This window comes from Prionailurus viverrinus, chromosome C1 (genome assembly GCF_022837055.1).
Source record: "Prionailurus viverrinus isolate Anna chromosome C1, UM_Priviv_1.0, whole genome shotgun sequence".
Taxonomy (NCBI): Eukaryota; Metazoa; Chordata; class Mammalia; order Carnivora; family Felidae; genus Prionailurus; species Prionailurus viverrinus.
Window position 1 is genome coordinate 36,635,443 of NC_062568.1, and position 25,458 is coordinate 36,660,900.

The window sequence follows — 25,458 nt, forward strand, 5'->3', positions numbered from 1 at the left end:
TGGAAGTCAAACTGAATTATTTCCCCAAATGATAGGTGAACATTTAACTTAGAACATATTTTTAAAAAGTGTTTGAAATGTTTTAACATGCATTTTAAATTTACAACAATTTTGCGTGTGTATTAACCTCTCTGAATATCAATGCATAGACATATTAGTCTAAAATTATTGTATATGTTACATGTTAAAATACCAGGACATCTATTTTAAGAACCATATTTTTTTAAATATTTAACTTTGCATGATTCAATTTAAATGTATCAACTGAAAATGAATAGCAGTATCTCCATTCTAATTTAATTGACATTATTTTCCATAACCGTCTATTTCAACACAACAATTTACAAAATGGTATATAGGAGTAAATCCCACACAATTCCAAATTATGCATAAATAATGTAAATTGATTATAAATATAAGGTGAGTGTAGTATCAATCCAATTTGCCTTACAAAAATTATTTTAAATTAAGGGAATAGTTTAAATAGGATAAGAATCCAGGAATTCACCTTTTTTTTTTACTGAGCAATTTTACAAATCCTTTTAATAAATAAAACGATGACATTTGGTATAATTAGGTTCAAAACCTCTCATGAAATACCATCCATTTAAACAGTTTGTATTTAACAGACTACCACAGCTTTAGAAAAAAATTCCATAATGAACAGTTAAAGCAAATGTCATCTCTTACTCAACCACTTATTTATTTAGTGGAGAAAACATGAATAGAAATTCAGATACATTAGGACACTATAATAATCCCATCACATTAATAATGCAGATGGCACAAGGAGGTTAATTACATCTAAAGTGAACAGGTTTTGTTCACAATGTTTTTTCTTTCGATTCTGCCCACTCCACCTCTATAAGCAAATGCATTTTCTTCCCCTTGTCTTCTAACAAAATGTTGCACATGTGGGCATATAGTCCTTAATACAGATGACTAAATCGCTCCTTCCAAACTTATTGCCACCTTAACGAAACTAGTTTGGCATTTAAGTGATGGTTTTGTTAGAACTTTTAAAACTGTTTTCACCCCAAGAACTGCTATTTGAAAATATAGAAGAATTAGTCAAATCTCAAAAGTATTATGTGTGGCTTACATTACATACAATATTGTCTTCTTCATTTGTTGAATGATTATCTTGTTCACTAACCAACATATACTGCACTATATATTAGGCATACAATCATCAATACAGTTAAATATAGTCCTTGCCTCATGGTGTTGCAGTCCATTGAGAAAGTTTGGCCAAAGTCAAGTAACAACAACAGAAATATTAACTACAACAAAAAGACGGTTTTCTTTAGGACAGATTACCTTAGCCATCCATGTGATGGACTTGCTCCATTCGTATTTAACATGTTAATTTAAATTAATCTATATACATAGTCATATTATTCATGTTAAATATAAAAAGTCATGATATTGTCATACTGAGGCATAATAGGATTGTTACAAAATATGGGCCCTGTTAAATCCTGGCACACATATTAGCTATATATGATCTTGGACAAGTTGCCAAACAACTCTGACCTCAATTTGTAAGTTTTAAAATGGGGATAATTATGATACTTCACAGGGTTGTCGTGAAGGAGATGTGAACAGGCATTTGTAGAGCATTTGAACAATACTGGGCACATTATAGTACTATATTGATACTTACCTATTAAATGAGAAAAAAAAGAATAAATCAGTAAACTAACAGTGAAAAATAGTATATAACTTACCTCACATGATGTAAATGAAAGAATTCAACTTTTTGGTTATTTTCAAAACATTTTCCAATGAAAGAATCACTTAAGACACATGAATTAGTACACACACACACATGAACATACTTATAGTCAAGCACTGGTATCTATGGCGAGCAATCTTTAAAGATATTCATTACATAATTAGAGATAAACCAGGTTCACCCTATTTTTTTTATGAATTTCAAATGACGAAAAGATATTTCTTGGGAAGAATGAATTAAAAACCTTAAACCTTAATTGTTTGTTGTATATGTGTGTGTGTCTGTGTATGCCATTTATAGCTTATTTATCAAAATAAATGTATATGAAAATATACATGCCTTTCTCAAACTAATGAACTTATCTTTGGCCTTCTGTATCATCACTGCGCCTTGGGTGGCTCAGTTGGTTGTGCATCCAACTCTTGATCTCAGCTCAGCCCTTGATCGTGGTGTTGTGAGTTCAAGCCCTGCACTGGGCTCCATGCTGGGCATAGAGCCTACTTAAAAAATAAAATTAAAAAAAAATCTCTTGGCCTTTCTGTAAAGTATGATCCTTGAGAAACTTATTGCCATTTTTTCTTATATCTATGGCAATCACAACATTATAGTTTCAATGCATCAGTACCTTAAGAAACATTTGTAACTTGATGTCAGTCGCTGTCCTGATTTTTTGTCAGTAGGTCAATGGCATCCCAGGTTGTATGTGTTTATTTTCTCGAGATTATCCTTACATACTCTGCCCCCTTCTAGAGGCTTTTATGATTCTACTGTGGTTTGATTCATTTAAAAATAATACTTTTGCTACAGAGAAAACATAATTTTATTTGCATATGAATTGATTCCTCGGAACAATTCTTCCAAAACACATATTAAAAACACAATAATCATATATTTCTTGGAAAATCCACTATTAGCATGTGCACATCTAGTAAAGTAGCATGTGCACATCTAGTAAAGTATATGAAAAATAAAACTTTTTTTTTTTTTTTTTGGGACAGAGAGAGACAGAGCATGAACGGGGGAGGGGCAGAGAGAGAGGGAGACACAGAATCGGAAACAGGCTCCAGGCTCCGAGCCATCAGCCCAGAGCCTGACGCGGGGCTCGAACTCCCGGACCGCGAGATCGTGACCTGGCTGAAGTTGGACGCTTAACCGACTGTGCCACCCAGGCGCCCCAAAAATAAAACTTTTTAAGATCTTAAAAGCTTGTTTTATATCTTAAAAGAAAAATCACTCCAGGCTTCAAATTCATCAGGGTTTTTTGAATAGAAAATCTTATGTATTAGATATATTAAATTATGTTTTTCATATCCCAATTTCTTGAAGTTCAAAAGTGGGAAATTGTGACTTCTAAAAAAATTAATTATATGTAACACATTTTTTTTTGTTCCACTTACCAGTTAGATGTAGGAAATGATTAGATGAAAAGGCTATGATTTTTAAAAAATGATAAATTATATAAACTGGAAAAACAACATAAACATTAAAAAGGCAAAAATCTAAATTTTGTAAATTATTCACTTGATATACCATTAATTCACTAATTGTCAATATTACTGAAAAATACAAGAAATTCCATTTTCAGTTATTTTATATAAAATTCTACTGAAAAGTATGATTTTCATGCTACAAATACACTTTTCACATGTATTGCATAGGATGATTAAAAGTTTCTCTGTAGAGAGGAATAAATGAATGTGTTAGGCCCATAGTTCAAGTAATTTCAGTCTATTTGCACAGACATTCCAAAGAGACTTTATTATATTTGGAAGAAATCATTATGCTGGTCCATGAATATGTCATTTAATTTTGAAATACCCTCTTTTCTTGCTAAGAATGGTCCTATGGACATGAATAGCATTCAAAAGATATTTTTGAATTCACAGTAGTAAAATTAAAGCTGCCATGATTTAAATGTGTGCAAATCTTAGGAGAATGATAGATAGCTAACTCATCTGCATATAATGAATATGAGATCATAGAGAAATGTGCAGACCATTTCAACGTCTTGCTTTTCCAACCTTTCTCTTCTGTTTCCTAGAAATATAAAATAAATCAGAAATATAACAGGAAATTCCAGATATTTTTGATCAAAATATTACTTTTACTAAATATATTTAATGTCCCATATTTATTTAAATAATTTCCAGTTCATTCTGTTTTGCAAAGTGATGATGATATTATATTATTTCACAAAACACATAATAAAATACTTATTTAGAGTGAGGTAAGTTTATGGTTTTTTTTTTTTTCCTGAAGAGCTGTTGTATTTTCTTTTCTCAGATAGCTATCCATCATTTTTCTCTTCATAATTTATTTCCCAGGAAACCTGGAATTAAGTCATTTTTATATTCCCTAATTATATGTGCTATCAATTAAGATGCTTTATATATATATTTTTTTTAATAAAATTATTTTCCATTACAAAGGGGGAAGGAAGGATCTCCCCTTGGTTCTGGATAGAGGTGATCTTCACTAAAACCATAGAAGGGGTTGCAGTTGGCAATTAGGCTGTTGGAAGAATGAAGGTGATCTGGAGATCTTCCATACAGTCTTCTGAGAGTGGATGCCTAGGCTCCCTTGTTGGCATGGGTTGTGTATGTGTGTGTGTGTGGGGGGGGGGAGGTGGGGGTGGTTCCTGAATAGAGCAGAATTTTCCTAAAGTTGTCCACATTGCTAGATTACTCCTTTCCCGGTACTTTGGCTAGAAGAGCTGATTTTGCTGTAACATTTTGTTGTCTGTCATTGGTGTTTCCAGTCAGCTGGCTTCTTTAACTCTAAGTCTGCCATGTATGAGACAAAGAACAGCAGCAACAACAACAAAGAGAAAAAATAGAGAACTAACCATTTTGTTATTTCAGTCTTTCATAGTTTTCATAGGTTTGTGTTACCTGTACTATCCAGGGTTTTTATTTGTACTTAGTGGAAAGAATAGGGCATACTATATTTATTTCATCTTCTTAGAGACCTACTAGTGACTGGTGACATTTGCCACCATTGAGGGGTAATAAAATGGTGTCCAGTGTGTAGTGTTGGGGAAAATCATGTGGGGAGCAGAAATGAATCACTCTTACCCCTCCCAAACAAAGAAGTGTCATTGGAAACCTTTTGGGGAGTTTGAATTCTCAAACTGTCATCCCAACACAGCAGTAACTAGGAGCTCACTTCCCAAATGTGGGTGTCAACTGAGGCCAAGTGGGAAATCTGATTTTTTTAATCCCCCCTGGGAGTAAAAAGGTGATGACTACATTTCCCTTCCTATAGCCATGTTAAAAAAAAATTAGAAAAACAGAAGTTTTAAATAAGCTCCAGTCTCATAATATTCAAAATGCCAAGGTTTCAATCAAGTTACATATCATACCAAGAACAAGGTAGATCTCAAGCTAAGTGAAAAAAGACAATCAAAAGAGGCCAGCAGTGAGAAGAAATATATGCTAGATTATCTTGCAAATTTTTGAAATCATCTGTTTTAGAGACTCTTTATTGAACAATAATGAACATACTAGCATTTTTGTTAAAGTCTTGGGAAAGAAATCGAATATATAAAAAGAACCAACTGAACATTTTAATACTGAAGAATAATATAACCTAACTGGGGGGAAAATTCAGTGGATAGGCTCAATAACATAACTGAGGGAAAAGAAGAAAGAATCACTGAACTGGAAATACATGATTGAAATGACTCAATGTAAACAACATAGAGAAAGTAGACTGCAAGAAAATAAACAACCTCAGAAACTTGTGGGATTATAACAAAATATCCAACATTTGTGTCATTGGTATATTTGAAGAACAGGGATAAGTAGGCAACCCTGAAAAAGTACTCAAAGAAATAACACTGGAAAAGTTCACAAATTGGAGAATTATAGCAATTGTTTGAATATAGTGGTTCTAAACATAGGTACAGGAAATATTTAAAATGATTCTAAATGGAGGGGAGTAGAGGTACACAAAGAGAGGTAAGAATTCCATACTTCACCCAAAGTGGTAAAATGATGACACACATTACCTGTTGGAATTTGTCTATCAGTATCTATCAATGGATATATGTAGGTAGGTAAATACATAGACGGGAGATAGATAAATGATAGATAAAATGTAATACCTAGAACAACTGATGAAATTTACATATGGGAATACTAAAAAATACTATAGATAAAAATTGAACTCTAAAACTGTTCAAATAACCCATAGAAATGCAGGAAAAATTAAAAAAAAAGAAATGAAAAACAGAAAGAAAAACCAGGAGATAAAGCAGCAGACCAAGCCGTAACACAAGAATAATTAAGTTATATGTACGTCATCTAAATATATTAAAAGACAGATGGGCAGACTGGATTAAAAATATGGCCCAGCTATCTGTTGTCTACAAGAAACTCATACCAAATATATATTAATCAAATTGAAAGTAAAATGATGGAAAAAACTATATCATGCAAACAAAGAAAGTAGGTGTGGCATATTAATGTAAGATAAAGTAAACTTCAAAGCAAAGGAAATTATCAGAGAAAAGGAGACATGCACCAAACAACAGAACTGCATAATGTGATGGGTGGAAATGAACAGACCTAAAAGGAGAAATAGACAAATTTACAATTCACTTGAACATGTCAATGTCCTTTTCTCAAACAAATGGCAAACAATCAGACATAAATTCAACAAGTATATAGAAAAACTCAATAACCCTGTTTAAACAACATTTATAATATGCTCTACCTCAAAACCATAGAATATGCGTTCTTTTCAAGTGCACAAATTTAAACCAAAAGAGGTCATATACTATAACTGTCCTCAACAAATTTAAAATAATTGATATCATAAAAATGTGCACTCAAACCAGAAATCAAGACAGAAAGATAATAGGAGCATCTCCTAACACCTGTAAACAATACACTTCTAAATAACCTATGAGTAATTGAGGAAGTTTCAAGGAAAATTAAAAACAAAAACAAAAACAAAACATCTCCTGAATGAGAATGATAATATAACATGTCAGAGTCTGTGGGACACAGTTAATAGTACTGAGAGGGAAATTTATTGCACTAAATGCTTGCATTAAAAAATAGAAAACTACTCCAGTAAATTATCAAAGTTTCTACCTCAAAAATTTAGAAAAAGAGGAGCAAAATAAGCACAAAAAAAACAGCAGCAAAAATAGATGATAAAAATAGCAAAATCTATAAAGTTGAAAACAGAAAACAATAGAGAAATTCAATAAGATTAAAGCTGTTTTTTAAAATCAATAAAGTGACAAACCTCTGCAAAATTGACAAAGAAAAAAGAGGAGACAAGACATAAATTACCAATACTATAGACCTTGCAGTTGTCAAAAGAATATTAAAAAATTCTTACAGGGGCGCCTGGGTGGCGCAGTCGGTTAAGCGTCCGACTTCAGCCAGGTCACGATCTCGCGGTCTGTGAGTTCGAGCCCTGCGTCAGGCTCTGGGCTGATGGTTCAGAGCCTGGAGCCTGTTTCCGATTCTGTGTCTCCCTCTCTCTCTGCCCCTCCCCCGTTCATGCTCTGTCTCTCTGTGTCACAAAAAATAAATAAACGTTGAAAAAAAAAATTAAAAAAAAAAATTCTTACAAACAACATACATTTGACCACTTAGTGTAAATGAGCCAATGCCTCAAAAAAACACAAGCTACCACAACTCACCCAATGTAAAGTGGTTTGTATAGCCCTATAATTATTAAGTAATTTGAATTTCTATTAAGAATTACTAAAATAGAAATATAAAACCTAAATTGATTTTCTAGGGAAGTCTGATGAGTGTTTAAATGAGAATTAATACTAATTCTACAAAATATCATGTAGAGTACAGGCAGAATTTTCTATTTTATTTCATAAAACTAGTGTTACCCTGATATGAAAACTAGACCACTGAGTAGGAAGAAATATCTACAGATCAATTATTCCTCATGAATATAGTTGCATAAAATTCTTAGGAAAATATTAGCAAATAAAATTCCACAGTAAGTGCATACAAAGATTTATAAAGCATAACTAAATATAGTTTATTCCAGGGATGTAAGGCTAGTGTAATGCTTGAAAATCAATGTAATCTATCACATTAGCATGCAAAACAAGAAAAATCACACAATCATAAAAATCAATGCCAAGAAAGCACTTTACAAAATTTAACATCTATTCATGATAAAATCTCTCAAGAAGGTAGGAATACAGGGGAACTTTCTTAACTTGATAAAGACATGTACAAAAACCCAACAGCTAGCATAGGTTAGCTTTTACTTAGTGGCGAAAGACTGAATGCTTTCCCCCTAAGATCATGAACAAGGCAAGTATGTCTGGTCTCACCACTCTGAGTCAATGTAGTGCTAGAAATTCTAGCCTGTGCAAAAAGGAGAGATGAGAAATAAAAAACATAGAGATTGTAAAGTAAGAAGTGAAAACATCCCTATTTGCGATTCTATGATTGTCTAAGGCAGAAAATTTCTAGGAGTGTACAAAAAAACTCAAACTCCTGGATCTAATAAGTGAGTTTAGAAAGGTCAGAGTAGACAAAATAAACAAAAAATTAATTATAGTTTTTTATACTGGCAATGGACACATAGCAAAAATAAAAATATAATACCATTAAAATTGCTCAAAATAAATGAAATATTTATTTATTAAGTAAATAATATTTAACAATTCTTACAAAACATATTCAAAATATGTATGCTGAAAATTACAAAATGTGATGAAATCAGAGTTTCTAAATAAATGGAGAAATATACCGTATCATGGATTAGAAGACTCAATCAATACTGTATGGATTATCAAGTCTTCTGAAACTGATATATAAGCTTAACACAATTTCTAGTTACATACAAGCAAGAAGCTTTATAGATATAGAAAACATTATTCTAAAATTTCCATGAAGTGGTAAAAAAAATAGATAAATTGGACTTCATAAAATTAAAAAAATTTACTCTGTGAAATGACTTGTTAAGAAGATAAAGTAGCAGTATACTAAGTGGGTAAAAATAATTGCAAACCATATATCTGGCGAAGGACTAGTATTTGGAATATATTTAAAAAACTCTCAAAACTCAAGAGAAAAAAAAATCTATTAGAAAATGTTCAAGGAGCACCTGGGTGGCTCAGTCGGTTTTCAGACTCTTGATTTCAGTTCAGGTGATGAGCTTGTGATTTGTGAGATTGGGCCAAGTGTCCAGGCTCTGTGCAGACAGTGCAAAGCCTGCTTGGTATTCTCTCTCTCTCTCTCTCTCTCTCTCTCTCTCTCTCTCTTTCTCAAAATAAAAACACTTAAAAAAAAAGAAATAAGAAAGAAAATACACATTAAGAAAATTAAAAAAAAAGAAATTAAATATGATAGCACAAAATTCAATTTTACCAAACTTAATATAGAGAAAATCATATAATAAAGCATAAAATAGTATATCAGTAACGTAATTAACTAATATCTTCTAATGTGAACAAAGAATGACCCGAAGTCTTTCCTTCTGTTGTCATTTTAATATAAAAACTAAGACTGGCTAATTTTTTAATTAACTTTTTAATTTTAATTCCAGTATGGTTAACATACAGTGTCATGTTAGTTTTAGATGTACAGTACAATGATTCAACAATTCTATGCATTATTTAGTGCTCACTGTGTACTCTTTAATCCCCATCACCTTTTTTACCCATCTTCCACAGCCCCCTCCCCTCCGGTAACCTTCTGTTTTCTATAGTTAGGAGTGTGTTTCTTGGTTTCTCTCTCTCTCTTTCTCTTTGGTCATTTGTTTGTTTCTAAAATTCGACATAAAGTAAAATTGTATGGTATTCATCTTTGACTGATTTCATTTAGCTTATACTCTTTAACTCCACCCATGTTATTTCAAATGGCAAGATTTCATTCTTTTTTATGGCTGAAAAATATTTCAGTGTGTGTGTGTGTGTGTACAGATCTTTATCCATGCATCTATAAATGGACACTTGGGCTGCTTCTATAATGTGACTATTGTAAATAATGCTGCAGTAAATTTAGGGGTGCATGTATCTTTTTGAATTAATGTCTTTGTATTTTTAGGTAAATATCCAGTAATGAAATTACTGGATCGTATCTTTATTTTTAATATTTTGAGGAACCTCCATACTATTTTCCACAGTGACTGCACCCCTTTACATTCTCACCAACAGTACATAAGTTTTCCTTTTCTCCACATACTCACCAACACATGTTGTTTCTTGTGTGTGTGTGTGTGTGTGTGTGTGTGTGTGTGTGTGTGTGTGTTTAATTTTTTTTCAAGTAGCCTCCGTGCTCAATGTGGGGCTTGGACTCACAACTCTGAGATCAAGAGTCTCGTGCTCTACCAAGAGCCAAGCTGGTGCACCTATTTCTTGTGTTTTTGATTTCAGCCATTCTTATAGGTATAGGGTGATATCTCATTGTAGTTTTGAGTTGCATTTCCCTGATGATGAATGATGTTAAACATCTTTTGATGTGTCTGTTGGCTATCTGTATGTCTTCTTTGGATAACTATCTGTTCATGTCTTCTGCCCATTTTTAATAGGATTATTTGGTTTGTGGCTGTTGAGTTGTGTAAGTTATTTATATATTTTGTATACTAACCCTTCATTGAATATGTCATTTGCAAATATCTTCTCCCATTCAGTAGGTTGTCTTTTAGTTTTGTTGATTGTTTCCTCTGCTATACAGAAGCTTTTTATTTCGATGTAGTCCCAAGAGTTTATTTTTGCTTTTATTTCCCTAGCCTCAGGAGACATACCTGGAAAAATATTGCTATGGCTGATGTCAGAGAAATTACTGCCTGTACTCTCTTCTGGGATTTTAATGGGTTCAGGTCTCAAATTTAGGTCTTTAATCCATAGAATAGCTAACTTTTGTTTTGTGCAATGTGCCAGACTCTGTTGCAGTGCCTTGTCTATAAGTATATGCTCAATTACAATACAATTTTATGGGGCAGCTGTTTCACCATCTCCTTTTCACAAGTCAGGAAACTAAGAGATGTTAAGTAACTTTCCCAAGGACATGCAACTAATAAGTCTAGGATTTGTGTGCACATAAATCCACTATACTAATTTTCTCCCATAATGTAGGACTAATAGCTATTATACAACAACAACGGATGATAAATCAATTATGGTAATTATCACTTATAAAAAATTTCAGCAGCAGAATGAAAGCCAGTTAAAATTTATTAAGTAGATGTTAAGAATATGTGCTTATGAACTATCTAGAATATTGAATGCAATTCCAGGAAAATGTGCTATGCCAAAAGTCTTATAGTGTCACTTTTCATGAAACAGTTGGTGCTGGATGGTCTATATCCTACTAACAATGTTTTATAGTATAATCTTTTTGCTTAGAACCCAGAAGTCTCTGACAAATATCAGCTATCAAACATTTCATTAATTATAGAAAATGGGCTGAAACTGGTATATATGCAAACAATAGAACTTTTCTTATGAGAGTTAAAATCGACAATATATTTTAGAAACAAAATTGGAAATCATGTGAGGCTACCTGGGAGAAAGAACAAAATCTTAATTCAATTAAATAAAGATCATCAATATTTTTGAAATCTAACAAGGCATTTTTAGTTCCCTGAAAGCATATAAAGAGAAATTGTAAGAAAAAAGTCCTTCACACAAGGGGCTTAATTTAGGATAAACAAGAAGCAGGTAAGGTATAAATATAAATATAAATGTAAATATAAATATACTTTAATGGAGGAACAAATGTGCAATTGAGAAAGTCCATGTGATGCATAACTAAGAGAAAAGGAATGAAATCTTTTATGACTGAAACGTAGAAAAATTCATCTGATTAGAGCTTGGTTTTCCTCTGCTTTTAAACACATTCTTGTCAAAGTGGAGACAGAAAATGCTGAGTCTGGAAGCTTTTAATGACCCTCAACATACAATTGACCTTTGAACAATGCAGAAGTTAGAGACACTGACCCCTGTATAGTCAAAAATCCATGTATAACTTTGACTCCCCCAAAGCATAACTTCTAATAGCCTGCTGTCATCTGGAAGTCTTACTGATGGCATGAACAGTCAATCAACACATGCTAAATGCCATAGGTATTATACACTGTATTCTTACACAATACAGTGAGGTAGGCTAGAGAAAAGAAAATTGTAAGAGGAAAATACACTTACAGTATGTGTATATATACATATGTACACGTATATATACACAGACACATATGTATGTATGTACATATTAGAAAAGTCTATGTTTAAGTGAACCCACATAGTTCAAACTGTGTTGTTCAAGGGACATTGTAATATCTAAAACTTTTGTGACTGCTCATCACTGGTGGGAAGAAGTTCAGAGCAGGAGCTGAGAGACAGCCAGGATCCAAGCCTAAAGTATTGTGCAGTGCATGAAGAGGGTGTCCTGCTTTCTGTGTGCTTCCTTCCATTGGCTGCACTACAGCTTTTCTTCTCAGAATCCCTTCAGCCCCGGGAAGGGCTAGTGGAACCTCTTTGCCCGCTGATGTAGAGAGTCCAAGTAATTCATACATGTGGGAATAAGTGAGCTCAGCTCCATTGCCTCCACAGGACAATCCTGAGGGTAACATACACACCACTGTTCTCTTAACCTGAAGCCTTTTTCTGTAGGACTTTGGAATGAAATCACACTCTTTCAAGTCTTCCTCCTCACTAACTTGCTTCTTCCATTTCCTTACTGGTCTCTCTTGAGAAAACTTTCTTAATACATCGTGTCCACATATAACCTTTCTTTAGGTTATGCATTATACATTATGCAAATTATAATTACATATATTATAAATTATAAAACATGTTTCTTAAGATTTTGAAGAATGGGTGGAATATCAGTCCCAGAGATGGAACTAAGAGAATGAGCATTTTGTATAAAAAGAACACCATGTAAGAAGAAAAACATGGAGTATTTTCGACTAACAGTAACATTTCTGTATGTTGAGTAAGAGAAGGTTTGGATCTATCGAGAATGTTCATGATGACCAGAGAAAATTTTGTTCTTAGTTCAGTAGGCAAAAGTGAATCATGTAAGATTTGGGGCTACTCAATTTAATGATGACAATGACCTTAGGTAGATAAGATTGGTATCTAAATCCAGAATTTAAACAGGATGAGTATCAAGTTTCTGAGGGCTGCCTCCTCTAGAATCCCGAGAAAGGGATGCAGCTGGCCCACATTCTGATTTTAGCCCATTGAGACCTGTATTAGTTTTCTGTCCTACAAAAATGTAAAATAACATAATTTGTATTGTTTCAAGCCACTGAGTCTGTGGTAATTTCTTATGGAGGCAATAAAAGACTAATGGACTCTCTTAATATTTTATTTTTATTTTTATTTTTATCATATACATAATACAAAATAAAATAATACAAAGAGTATTATAATGAAAAACCATCTGAACTCCCATTTCCCAGTATATGTCACACAATATTCGGTCCCAATTCCCAACGGGAGACTTCTCTTGACATTTTCTGATTTATTTTCTGCAAATGAGTATAGCAAATGTCTTGCTTTTTTTCAGGGATATGGTAAATCAAGTTGAGATTTTTTTGGTTCTTTTTTCATTGAAGTATGATTAACATGCAGTGTGATGTTAGTTTCAGGTGTACAACCTAGTGATTCAACAATTCTATACATTACTCATTGTTCTTGTGATAAGTGTCGTCGCCATCTTTCACTGTACATTGTTACAATATTATTGACTACGTTCCCTATGCTGTACTTTCCATTTCCATCAAGTATTTGTTTTATTATGGGAAACTTGTACCTCTTAATCTCCTTTATCTATTTCACCTATCTTCCAGCCACCTCCAGTGAAATAAATGGCTTTAGCTTAGTTATACTATCCAACTTAGCTCTTCCTCTCTTAATTTTTTATTTGGTTGAATTTCTCTTGATTAGAATGGGACTTGTAACTGATACCATTAAACCTCATTTATCTTCCTTTTAGTTCTAGACAGTCATCTTGAATTCCTACTCTATTAGATCTTGTGGCAGAGACTTGTGAGACATTCACCAAATGGGTTCTGCTTCATTCTGGAAACACATATGGATAACACTTTCAGCCCCTTTCATTTAAATGTAGTCATGTGACCGAATTCTCAGCCACGGATAGGTGGGGAAACTGGTTGTACGTTTAGAGGACACTCTCATGCATGCTTCCTACGCCTGTGTGCTTTCATATTCCACCATCTAGTTGTAGATGAGTTTGCCTTTCTTAGAAACAAATTAGGAAGATGGCCAAACTACGGGATAAGTAGATCACGAGTCCTTAAGAAACCTCTCCTTCTTTGTTTTGTTTTGTTTTTTGTTTTTCTTTTACAAGAATAAGAAATACACTTCTAGTATATTTTAGCCATTACATATTTGAAGGTATATTTGTATAGCAGTTTATACTGTTTTACTATGACAGGATTATATTACTGCCCCCACTTTCCCCTCATCTCTTTTTTCTTGAGGAAAAAAAAATAGTGCAGATAAACAGTGAAGCAGAGAGAAATGGTAAAGAGAAAACTTTCTGTATTTCCTAGAGTTTGCTATATTATGCCTGAGCTCTTCCCTGCTCCTTAATTCTCTAAGTGGTCATTGCACTTATAATATAAACATATTTTACCTTAATTAATCAAATAAGTGATTATTTGATGCTTGTGACCAAGAGTTTCAACTAGTGTGACAGGAAGACAAAATATCTCTGCCAAGATATCTTACCATTTTTTTTTAGTTACAGACAGATATACAGGACATTATGTTGCTCTTTCTCTTTTTTATTCTTTAAGGGAACTCAGAGATAAGTAGTTTACTTATGAAGCAACTATATACACTCCTTTAATTTTGTCAGTTCTTTGACTTATCACTGAAGCTTCACATTTTTCATTTTAAGCCACCTCAAGTACTTTATTGAAATAAAAAGAGCATAAATAAGTACAACATGTCTACTTTAATAGTATTTTTCTTCCAATTTATATATATGTATATATATTTTATATATATATTCCAATTTTATATATTCCAATATATATATATATTATTTTTTCCAATTTATAAGTATAATGAGAGCGAATGATCACTACTACTTCTCCATTTTCAAATATATAATTAATGATTAAATATAATTATCAGATAAAAGATTAATTTTCATATTATGATTTTTTGAAATGTTTATTTATTTTGAGAGAAAGAGGGTGGGAGGAGGGCAGAGAGAAAGGGAGGTAAAGATCCCAGAGAGAATCCCAAGCAGGATTGAGGCAGGTCTGGCGGGGTGGGGCTCCACCCAGGGCTCAACTCAGGAACCATGGGATCATGACCTGAGCCAAAATTAAGAGTTATACTCTTAAAGGACAGAGACACCCAGGTGCCCCTGCTACTATGCTTCTTAGAAGCCTGGGTCTCAGGAAGTGTTTTTAGAGTTTTAGAATGTAAATGTTTTCTGCCGTATACTAGTTAAATTGCCTGATGAACTACTTCATAATTCTCTTATATATTGGTTTTCCCTATTTGACATCAGATTTAAAAAATTGTGCCTTGCTGAAAATATTTGACATTCTGAAATAGAAAAAGGAAACTTCATAATATTACATTATGGATAATAATCCAAAACTGATGATGTCCTAATTTTAGGGAAAAAAAAACATTATTTACGATTAAAAAAAATTATTATTGATAATTATTTTTTAAATGTTTTTAAAGGCTTTTTTGCGGTTTATTATTTATTTTTGAGAGAGAGAGTGAGCGTGAGTGTGTGTATGTTGTGTACGGTGGGGGGTGGGGTGGGGGGAGGGTGCAGAAGGAGAGGGAGACACAGAATCCAAAGCAGCCTCCAAGGCTCTGAGCTGTCAGCACAGAGCCGGATGCTGGGCTCAAACCCACAAACCGTGAGATCTTGATGTGAGCGAAAGTCAAAGGCTTAACTGACTGAGCAACCCAGGCGCCCCTTATTCTTAATTCTTTATCCTTAAATCCAAATTTTTGTGATATATGTTCAAGTCACAATTATTTTTAATAATAAATAATATAAGCTAACGTATTATTAATTTTTCAAGAGTATACAAATTTTGTGACAGAGATCAGTTCATATTTCTTACAGTGCTTGTATAAAAAAAGGTGCTAAGTTTTAGGGATAGGAATCTGGGTTTTGTGTGAAACAAGAGAAAAAAAATGCATGTGATCAGTAGATTTCTAAGCAGGAGTACACTTCGCCAATTATTCTGGACTTACTATAAACTGGTATATTTATTCTTACCTAGTTTTATTTTTTTTTTTTTTTTTTTTTTTATTTTTTTTTTTAACGTTTATTTATTTATTTATTTTTTTTTTTTTATGAAATTTATTGACAAATTGGTTTCCATACAACACCCAGTGCTCATCCCAAAAGGTGCCCTCCTCAATACCCATCACCCACCCTCTCCTCCCTCCCACCCCCCATCAACCCTCAGTTTGTTCTCAGTTTTTAACAGTCTCTTATGCTTTGGCTCTCTCCCACTCTAACCTCTTTTTTTTTTTTTTTTCCTTCCCCTCCCCCATGGGTTTCTGTTAAGTTTCTCAGGATCCACATAAGAGTGAAACCATATGGTATCTGTCTTTCTCTGTATGGCTTATTTCACTTAGCATCACACTCTCCAGTTCCATCCACGTTGCTACAAAAGGCCATATTTCATTCTTTCTCATTGCCACGTAATATTCCATTGTGTATATAAACCACAATTTCTTTATCCATTCATCAGTTGATGGACATTTAGGCTCTTTCCATAATTTGGCTATTGTTGAGAGTGCTGCTATGAACATTGGGGTACACGTGGCCCTATGCATCAGTGCTCCTGTATCCCTTGGATAAATTCCTAGCAGTGCTATTGCTGGGTCATAGGGTAGGTCTATTTTTAATTTTCTGAGGAACCTCCACACTGCTTTCCAGAGCGGCTGCACCAATTTGCATTCCCACCAACAGTGCAAGAGGGTTCCCGTTTCTCCACATCCTCGCCAGCATCTATAGTCTCCGGATTTGTTCATTTTGGCCACTCTGACTGGCGTGAGGTGATACCTGAGTGTGGTTTTGATTTGTATTTCCCTGATAAGGAGCGACGCTGAACATCTTTTCATGTGCCTGTTGGCCATCCGGATGTCTTCTTTAGAGAAGTGTCTATTCATGTTTTCTGCCCATTTCTTCACTGGGTTATTTGTTTTTCGGGTGTGGAGTTTGGTGAGCTCTTTATAGATTTTGGATACTAGCCCTTTGTCCGATATGTCATTTGCGAATATCTTTTCCCATTCCGTTGGTTGCCTTTTAGTTTTGTTGGTTGTTTCCTTGGCTGTGCAGAAGCTTTTTATCTTCATAAGGTCCCAGTAATTCACTTTTGCTTTTAATTCCCTTGCCTTTGGGGATGTGTCCAGTAAGAGATTGCTACGGCTGAGGTCAGAGAGGTCTTTTCCTGCTTTCTCCTCTAAGGTTTTGATGGTTTCCTGTCTCACATTTAGGTCCTTTATCCATTTTGAGTTTATTTTTGTGAATGGTGTGAGAAAGTGGTCTAGTTTCAACCTTCTGCATGTTGCTGTCCAGTTCTCCCAGCACCATTTGTTAAAGAGGCTGTCTTTTTTCCATTGGATGTTCTTTCCTGCTTTGTCAAAGATGAGTTGGCCATACGTTTGTGGGTCTAGTTCTGGGGTTTCTATTCTATTCCATTGGTCTATGTGTCTGTTTTGGTGCCAATACCATGCTGTCTTGATGATGACAGCTTTGTAGTAGAGGCTAAAGTCTGGGATTGTGATGCCTCCTGCTTTGGTCTTCTTCTTCAAAATTCCTTTGGCTATTCGGGGCCTTTTGTGGTTCCATATGAATTTTAGGATTGCTTGTTCTAGTTTCGAGAAGAATGCTGGTGCAATTTTGATTGGGATTGCATTGAATGTGTAGATAGCTTTGGGTAGTATTGACATTTTGACAATATTTATTTTTCCAATCCATGAGCAGGGGATGTCTTTCCATTTCTTTAAATCTTCTTCAATTTCCTTCATAAGCTTTCTATAATTTTCAGCATACAGATCCTTTACATCTTTGGTTAGATTTATTCCTAGGTATTTTATACTTCTTGGTGCAATTGTGAATGGGATCAGTTTCTTTATTTGTCTTTCTGTTGCTTCATTGTTAGTGTATAAGAATGCAACTGATTTCTGTACATTGATTTTGTATCCTGCAACTTTGCTGAATTCCTGTATCAGTTCTAGCAGACTTTTGGTGGAGTCTATCGGATTTTCCATGTATAATATCATGTCATCTGCAAAAAGCGAAAGCTTGACTTCATCTTTGCCAATTTTGATGCCTTTGATCTCCTTTTGTTGTCTGATTGCTGATGCTAGAACTTCCAGCACTATGTTAAACAGCAGCGGTGAGAGTGGGCATCCTTGTCGTGTTCCTGATCTCAGGGAAAAAGCTCTCAGTTTTTCCCCGTTGAGGATGATGTTAGCTGTGGGCTTTTCATAAATGGCTTTTATGATCTTTAAGTATGTTCCTTCTATCCCGACTTTCTCAAGGGTTTTTATTAAGAAAGGGTGCTGGATTTTGTCGAAGGCCTTTTCTGCATCGATTGACAGGATCATATGGTTCTTCTCTTTTTTTTTGTTAATGTGATGTATCACGTTGATTGATTTGCGAATGTTGAACCAGCCCTGCATCCCAGGAATGAATCCCACTTGATCATGGTGAATAATTCTTTTTATATGCCGTTGAATTCGATTTGCTAGTACCTTATTGAGAATTTTTGCATCCATATTCATCAGGGATATTGGCCTGTAGTTCTCTTTTTTTACTGGGTCTCTGTCTGGTTTAGGAATCAAAGTAATACTGGCTTCATAGAATGAGTCTGGAAGTTTTCCTTCCCTTTCTATTTCTTGGAATAGCTTGAGAAGGATAGGTATTATCTCTGCTTTAAACGTCTGGTAGAACTCCCCTGGGAAGCCATCTGGTCCTGGACTCTTATTTGTTGGGAGATTTTTGATAACCGATTCAATTTCTTCGCTGGTTATGGGTCTGTTCAAGCTTTCTATTTCCTCCTGATTGAGTTTTGGAAGAGTGTGGTTGTTCAGGAATTTGTCCATTTCTTCCAGGTTGTCCAGTTTGTTGGCATATAATTTTTCATAGTATTCCCTGATAATTGTTTGTATCTCTGAGGGATTGGTTGTAATCATTCCATTTTCATTCATGATTTTATCTATTTGGGTCATCTCCCTTTTCTTTTTGAGAAGCCTGGCTAGAGGTTTGTCAATTTTGTTTATTTTTTCAAAAAACCAACTCTTGGTTTCGTTGATCTGCTCTACAGTTTTTTTAGTTTCTATATTGTTTATTTCTGCCCTGATCTTTATTATTTCTCTTCTTCTGCTGGGCTTAGGCTGCCTTTGCTGTTCTGCTTCTAGTTCCTTTAGGTGTGCTGTTAGATTTTGTATTTGGGATTTTTCTTGTTTCTTGAGATAGGCCTGGATTGCAATGTATTTTCCTCTCAGGACTGCCTTTGCTGCGTCCCAAAGCGTTTGGATTGTTGTATTTTCATTTTCATTTGTTTCCATATATTTTTTAATTTCTTCTCTAATTGCCTGGTTGACCCACTCATTCGTTAGTAGGGTGTTCTTTAACCTCCATGCTTTTGGAGGTTTTCCAGACTTTTTTCTGTGGTTGATTTCAAGCTTCATAGCATTGTGGTCTGAAAGTAAGCATGGTATAATTTCAATTCTTGTAAACTTATGAAGGGCTGTTTTGTGACCCAGTATATGATCTATCTTGGAGAATGTTCCATGTGCACTCGAGAAGAAAGTATATTCTGTTGCTTTGGGATGCAGAGTTCTAAATATATCTGTCAAGTCCATCTGATCCAATGTCTCATTCAGGGCCCTTGTTTCTTTATTGACCGTGTGTCTAGATGATCTATCCATTTCTGTAAGTGGTGTATTAAAGTCCCCTGCAATTACCACATTCTTATCAATAAGGTTGCTTATGTTTATGAGTAATTGTTTTATATATTTGGGGGCTCCGGTATTCGGTGCATAGACATTTATAATTGTTAGCTCTTCCTGATGGATAGACCCTGTAACTATTATATAATGTCCTTCTTCATCTCTTGTTACAGCCTTTAATTTAAAGTCTAGTTTGTCTGATATAAGTATGGCTACTCCAGCTTTCTTTTGGCTTCCAGTCGCATGATAAATAGTTCTCCATCCCCTCACTCTCAATCTAAAGGTGTCCTCAGGTCTAAAATGAGTCTCTTGTAGACAGCAAATAGATGGGTCTTGTTTTTTTATCCATTCTGATACCCTATGTCTTTTGGTTGGCGCATTTAATCCATTTACATTCAGTGTTATTATAGAAAGATACGGGTTTAGAGTCATTGTGATGTCTGTATGTTTTATGCTTGTAGTGATGTCTCTGGGACTTTGTCTCACAGGGTCCCCCTTAGGATCTCTTGTAGGGCTGGTTTAGTGGTGACAAATTCCTTCAGTTTTTGTTTGTTTGGGAAGACCTTTATCTCTCCTTCTATTCTAAATGACAGACTTGCTGGATAAAGGATTCTCGGCTGCATATTTTTTCTGTCTAGCACCCTGAAAATCTCGTGCCAATTCTTTCTGGCCTGCCAAGTTTCAAAAGAGAGATCAGTCACAAGTCTTATAGGTCTCCCTTTATATGTGAGGGCACGCTTACCCCTTGCTGCTTTCAGAATTTTCTCTTTATCCTTGTATTTTGCCAGTTTCACTATGATATGTCGTGCAGAAGATCGATTCAAGTTACGTCTGAAGGGAGTTCTCTGTGCCTCTTGGATTTCAATGCCTTTTTCCTTCCCCAGTTCAGGGAAGTTCTCAGCTATGATTTCTTCAAGTACCCCTTCAGCACCTTTCCCTCTCTCTTCCTCCTCTGGGATACCAATTATGCGTATATTATTTCTTTTTAGTGTATCACTTAGTTCTCTAATTTTCCCCTCATACTCCTGGATTTTTTTATCTCTCTTTTTCTCAGCTTCCTCTTTTTCCATAACTTTATCTTCTAGTTCACCTATTCTCTCCTCTGCCTCTTCAAGCCGAGCTGTGGTGGTTTCCATTTTGTTATGCATTTCGTTTAAAGCGTTTTTCAGCTCCTCGTGACTGTTCCTTAGTCCCTTGATCTCTGTAGCAAGAGATTCTCTGCTGTCCTGTATACTGTTTTCAAGCCCAGCGATTAATTTTATGACTATTATTCTAAATTCACTTTCTGTTATATTATTTAAATCCTTTTTGATCAGCTCATTAGCTGTTGTTATTTCCTGGAGATTCTTCTGAGGGGAGTTCTTCCGCTTGGTCATTTTGGATAGTCCCTGGAGTGGTGAGGACCTGCAGGGCACTTCCCCTGTGCTGTAGTGTATAACTGGAGTTGGTGGGCGGGGCCGCAGTCAGACCTGATGTCTGTCCCCAGCCCACCGCTGGAGCCACGGTCAGACTGGTGTGTGCCTTCTCTTCCCCTCTCCTAGGGGCGGGATTCACTGTGGGGTGGTGTGGCTCGTCTGGGCTACTTGCACCGTGCCAGGCTTGTGATGCTGGGGATCTGGCGTATTAGCTGGGGTGGGTAGGCAAGGTGCTCGGGGGCAGGAGGGGCAGGCTTAGATCGCTTCTCCTTAGGTGATCCACTTCAGGAGGGGCCCTGTGGCAGCGGGAGGGAGTCAGATCCGCTGCCGGAGGTTTGGCTCCGCCGAAGCGCAGAGTTGGGTGTTTGCGCGGAGCGAGCAAGTTCCCCGGCAGGAACAGGTTCTCTTTGGGATTTCGGCTGGGGGATGGGCGGGGGAGATGGCGCTGGCGAGCGCCTTTGTTCCCCACCAAACTGAGCTCTGTTGTCAGGGGGCTCAGCAGCTCTCCCTCCCTTTGTCCTCCAGCCTTCCCGCTTTCCGAGCAGAGCTGTTAACTTATGACCTCCCAGACGCTAAGTCGCGCTTGTTGTGGGAACACAGTCCGTCAGGCCCTCCGCTTTTGCAAGCCAGACTCGGGGGCTCTGCTTGGCCGGCGAGCCGCCCCTCCGCCCCGGCTCCCTTCCGCCAGTCCGTGGAGCGCGCACCGCCTCGCCGCCCTTCCTACCCTCTTCCGTGGGCCTCTCGTCTGCGTTTGGCTCCGGCGACTCCGTTCTGCTAATCCTCTGGCGGTTTTCTGGGTTATTTAGGCAGATGTAGATGGAATCTAAGTGATCAGCAGGACGTGCGGTGAGCCCAGCGTCCTCCTAAGCCGCCATCTTGCCGCCCTCTATTCTTACCTAGTTTTAAAGCACTGAATATAAACTGCTGTTTACATTTATTTATATATATATATATAATATATAAATATATATAAATATATAATAAATATATAAATAATAAATATATTATTTATATTAAATGCATATTTAGTTCGTTTGTTCATTTCTGATGGTAAATAGAGAAATAAAGGCAATATTTTACCTGATGTTTCCTGGTTTCTACATAGCATTTTCTAGCACGTTAGTATTGTGGGCCGGCAAGGAGTACAGCTGAACACAAGTACAGTAGTTCCATTGGAGACAGAAAAGTACTAAGAGTTGTGTCCAATGTCAAACTTCCAATGTGCTTCTGTAGTTCAGTCTTGCGAATGTTGCTTTTTGTCTCCACTATTTATAACCTGAATCCTTCCTATACTCCCTTGTAACCAGCTACCTTTACTTTTTCCCTTAAAGATGAAATCTTGCGCCTGCTATAGTATTTGAGTACTTATTACCAGTTTAAGATCTTTTCGCTTTTTTGGCAATTTTTGTTACAAAGCTGCGGTTTCTTTGAGTGGAAGTGCTCCTAACTATGTTTTCTCATAATTATGTTACATAAATGTAAGAGTTTAGGAAATGCATATATCATAGGATCGAGAACTACCTCTAATTTCTTAATATTTGGTGTTTAATTACAGACAATCCCTGTATACTTGTGATATCTAGAAAATGTGTCTGTTGCTGCTGTTACTGTTATCTTTACTAGTACTAAAGTATGACCGTCCGTATTACCACCACCTCCAAAACCTATTACTTATTGACTCCCTGCTTTGACATTATTTAGTATATTGCTTACATCAACTCTATAAGGTATTTTACAGATTAACTGATTAGGACTTTGTAAGGAAGATAATTGTTTCTTTACACAAAACAGTTCTCTACCTGATGTGTCAGTTTTTTTTTTTGTTTTTTTTTTTTTTACACACTAACCAATTCTGCAGCACCAGCTGGGTGTCCTGCAATTCAATTAAGTTCTGACGCTATCTACCTGTAGTTAACATCAGATCCCACAGGTTAAGGGCTCAGTCCCCCAAGAGTGCCCCCCACTTCAGATTCCAATTGAAACTTCCAGGCTGTCCTCTGTACTTCCAATAGCCTGGCTATAAAGTGGGATTCTCAGGATCTCCTCCTCGAGTTCAGGAATATTTTACAAACACTCATAGGACTCAGAGAAACACTTACTTATATTTACCATTGTACTGTATAATAAAGGATATAATAAAGGACATATAAAATCAAATACATAGGTACATAGTTGAGGACTAAAAGGGTGCTGAGCATCTGTCCCCATGTAGTTGGGGTACATCACTGTGCCAGTATTAAATGTGTTCACCAACCTGGAAACTCTCTGAATGTTGTGGCTCAGAGATTATTATGGAGATGTGATTGAGACTAACTCAATCCCTAGGTCCTTTCACCTCCCTGGGGAAGATGAGTCATGGAGATATTTCCAAACTTCTAATCATGGCATGATCTTTCCTGTGACCAGTCCCTATCCTGATACTATCCAGGAGCCCACCAAGAATCAGCTAATAGAAGAAAAGATGCTCCTATCAATCAGGAAATTCTAAGGGATTTAGGAACTCTATGTCTGGAGCCAGGGGTCAAAGACCAAATATTAGAACAAAAGATGCTTCTATCACCTTTTTTTGCTTAGAAAATTGCTAAGGTTTTAGGGAGTATTGCCAAATGTCAGAGATGATGACCAAAATACATGCTTTTCATTATATCACAATATCACAGACTTAACAAGGGGAAACAATATCCCAAAGGATATACAGTAGAAGAATAATCCAGACATTGTACTATGGTTTCTCTTAAATCAAATGTTGCTCTTAAACATTATGATATATTGCTCCACCAATGTTTTTATTAGACCCAATAAATATAAACACATTGGATTCAGTTTGTAAATGGTAAGTAAAAGTAATATAGTAAAAATTCAATTTGAGACTGAATTTCCACACATTCTTCTGCAGAGTTCAATAAAGCTAAAGCTGTTCAATGAAATGGTTTCATTGGCCTTAAGAAGTCTACTTGATTGTCCATTTGGGACTATGATTGGGAATGAACACAACATGTATGTGGGAAGTTTTGACACAATTCTCCACTGACAAGTTGAGTAAAAACATGAAGAAGGTACTAAGAGAAGTCTATTGTATTTTGGGAGAAAAGATACTGAAACTTTCCTAATGGAAAGACATCTATCTAGTCATATCGAGCTTGATTCATAAGGACTATTGTAGTTATCTGAGGGAGGAGTGATTCTGAGTAGAACTTGGATTATTACTTGAATTTGCACTGGATAGAACAGTATTATAACATAATATATGGGCAAAATCATGGTGAATGTACCAGGCTGGGGCAGCTAAGCCAGATGGAGCCACATAGAATAATTGTGACACATGGAGGGATGGCAAGAATACTGTGGAAATGAGTTTGTTTTAGAGGACTAATGAGACATGTCAGATTTAGAGACATTCATTATTACTGGAGAGTGTGGGATGCAGGTATTTTGCTAGAAAATCTGTATGAAGAGTTAAAGACAAGAACCAAGGTGGGGCGAAGGGTTGTAGCAACTTATTGTGAGCTTTTAAATATATTTCCATTTTTATCCACATAAAATATCTTTGTAAGTCTATGATATACTTATAATCTTACTAGTATCTCAAAAATATGAAAATAAGTGGTGCTTATAGAAAAATAAAATAGTACCTTTAATTAAATTTTTATCACAGAACAAGTGACTTTACATTTAAGTTATTCACAAAGGTGTATATTTGTATTTTTTCTAATGGGTTATAATGCTAAAATGACATGAATGTAGTAGAAGTCATGAAATTATTCAAGTCTTTTTCTTGTCATAAAGGGGGAATAAAAATACAGTGGTCAAAATTTCATTTTATTATTATCTTTTTGTATTTTGAAATGAAAGCATAATCCTCTTTAGGAACTATTCTATCATTGCAAAAATTTTAATCTTTACTAAATTCACTTGTAAACAAACTCATATAAATATTATGGACATATATTCATGAGGGGAAACAACTGAAATGAAGTCTTTGGACAACAGGATAGGATTATGACAGTGAATAAAAGGAAACAAATGAGTTAAGTGGACTTTTCACGCTGGTAATCTGCTTTGAAATATTTTCCAGACCATGGCTTAGGAAGGTTGAACTCAAGCAGTGACCTATGGTCTTGCTGAGTTGAGAAGGCAGAGATAACATGCAATGTTGCTGAAGTGGTTAGAATATGTTCTGTGGGCCATATGACAGAAGAGGAAGCACCACTAGGAGGCATCTCCAGGAGTTTGCTTGGGGGGTTTTGGGGTCCTTGGCAATGACTTAGCTGTCATGCCAAGCAAAAGCAAACTACTGCAGGCCTGGCAGAGAATACTTGATGTAGGGGTAAGAGGTTATCGAAAATAGTGAGATTTTTCTGTGCTGGAATATTTTGGAGTTCCTCTAA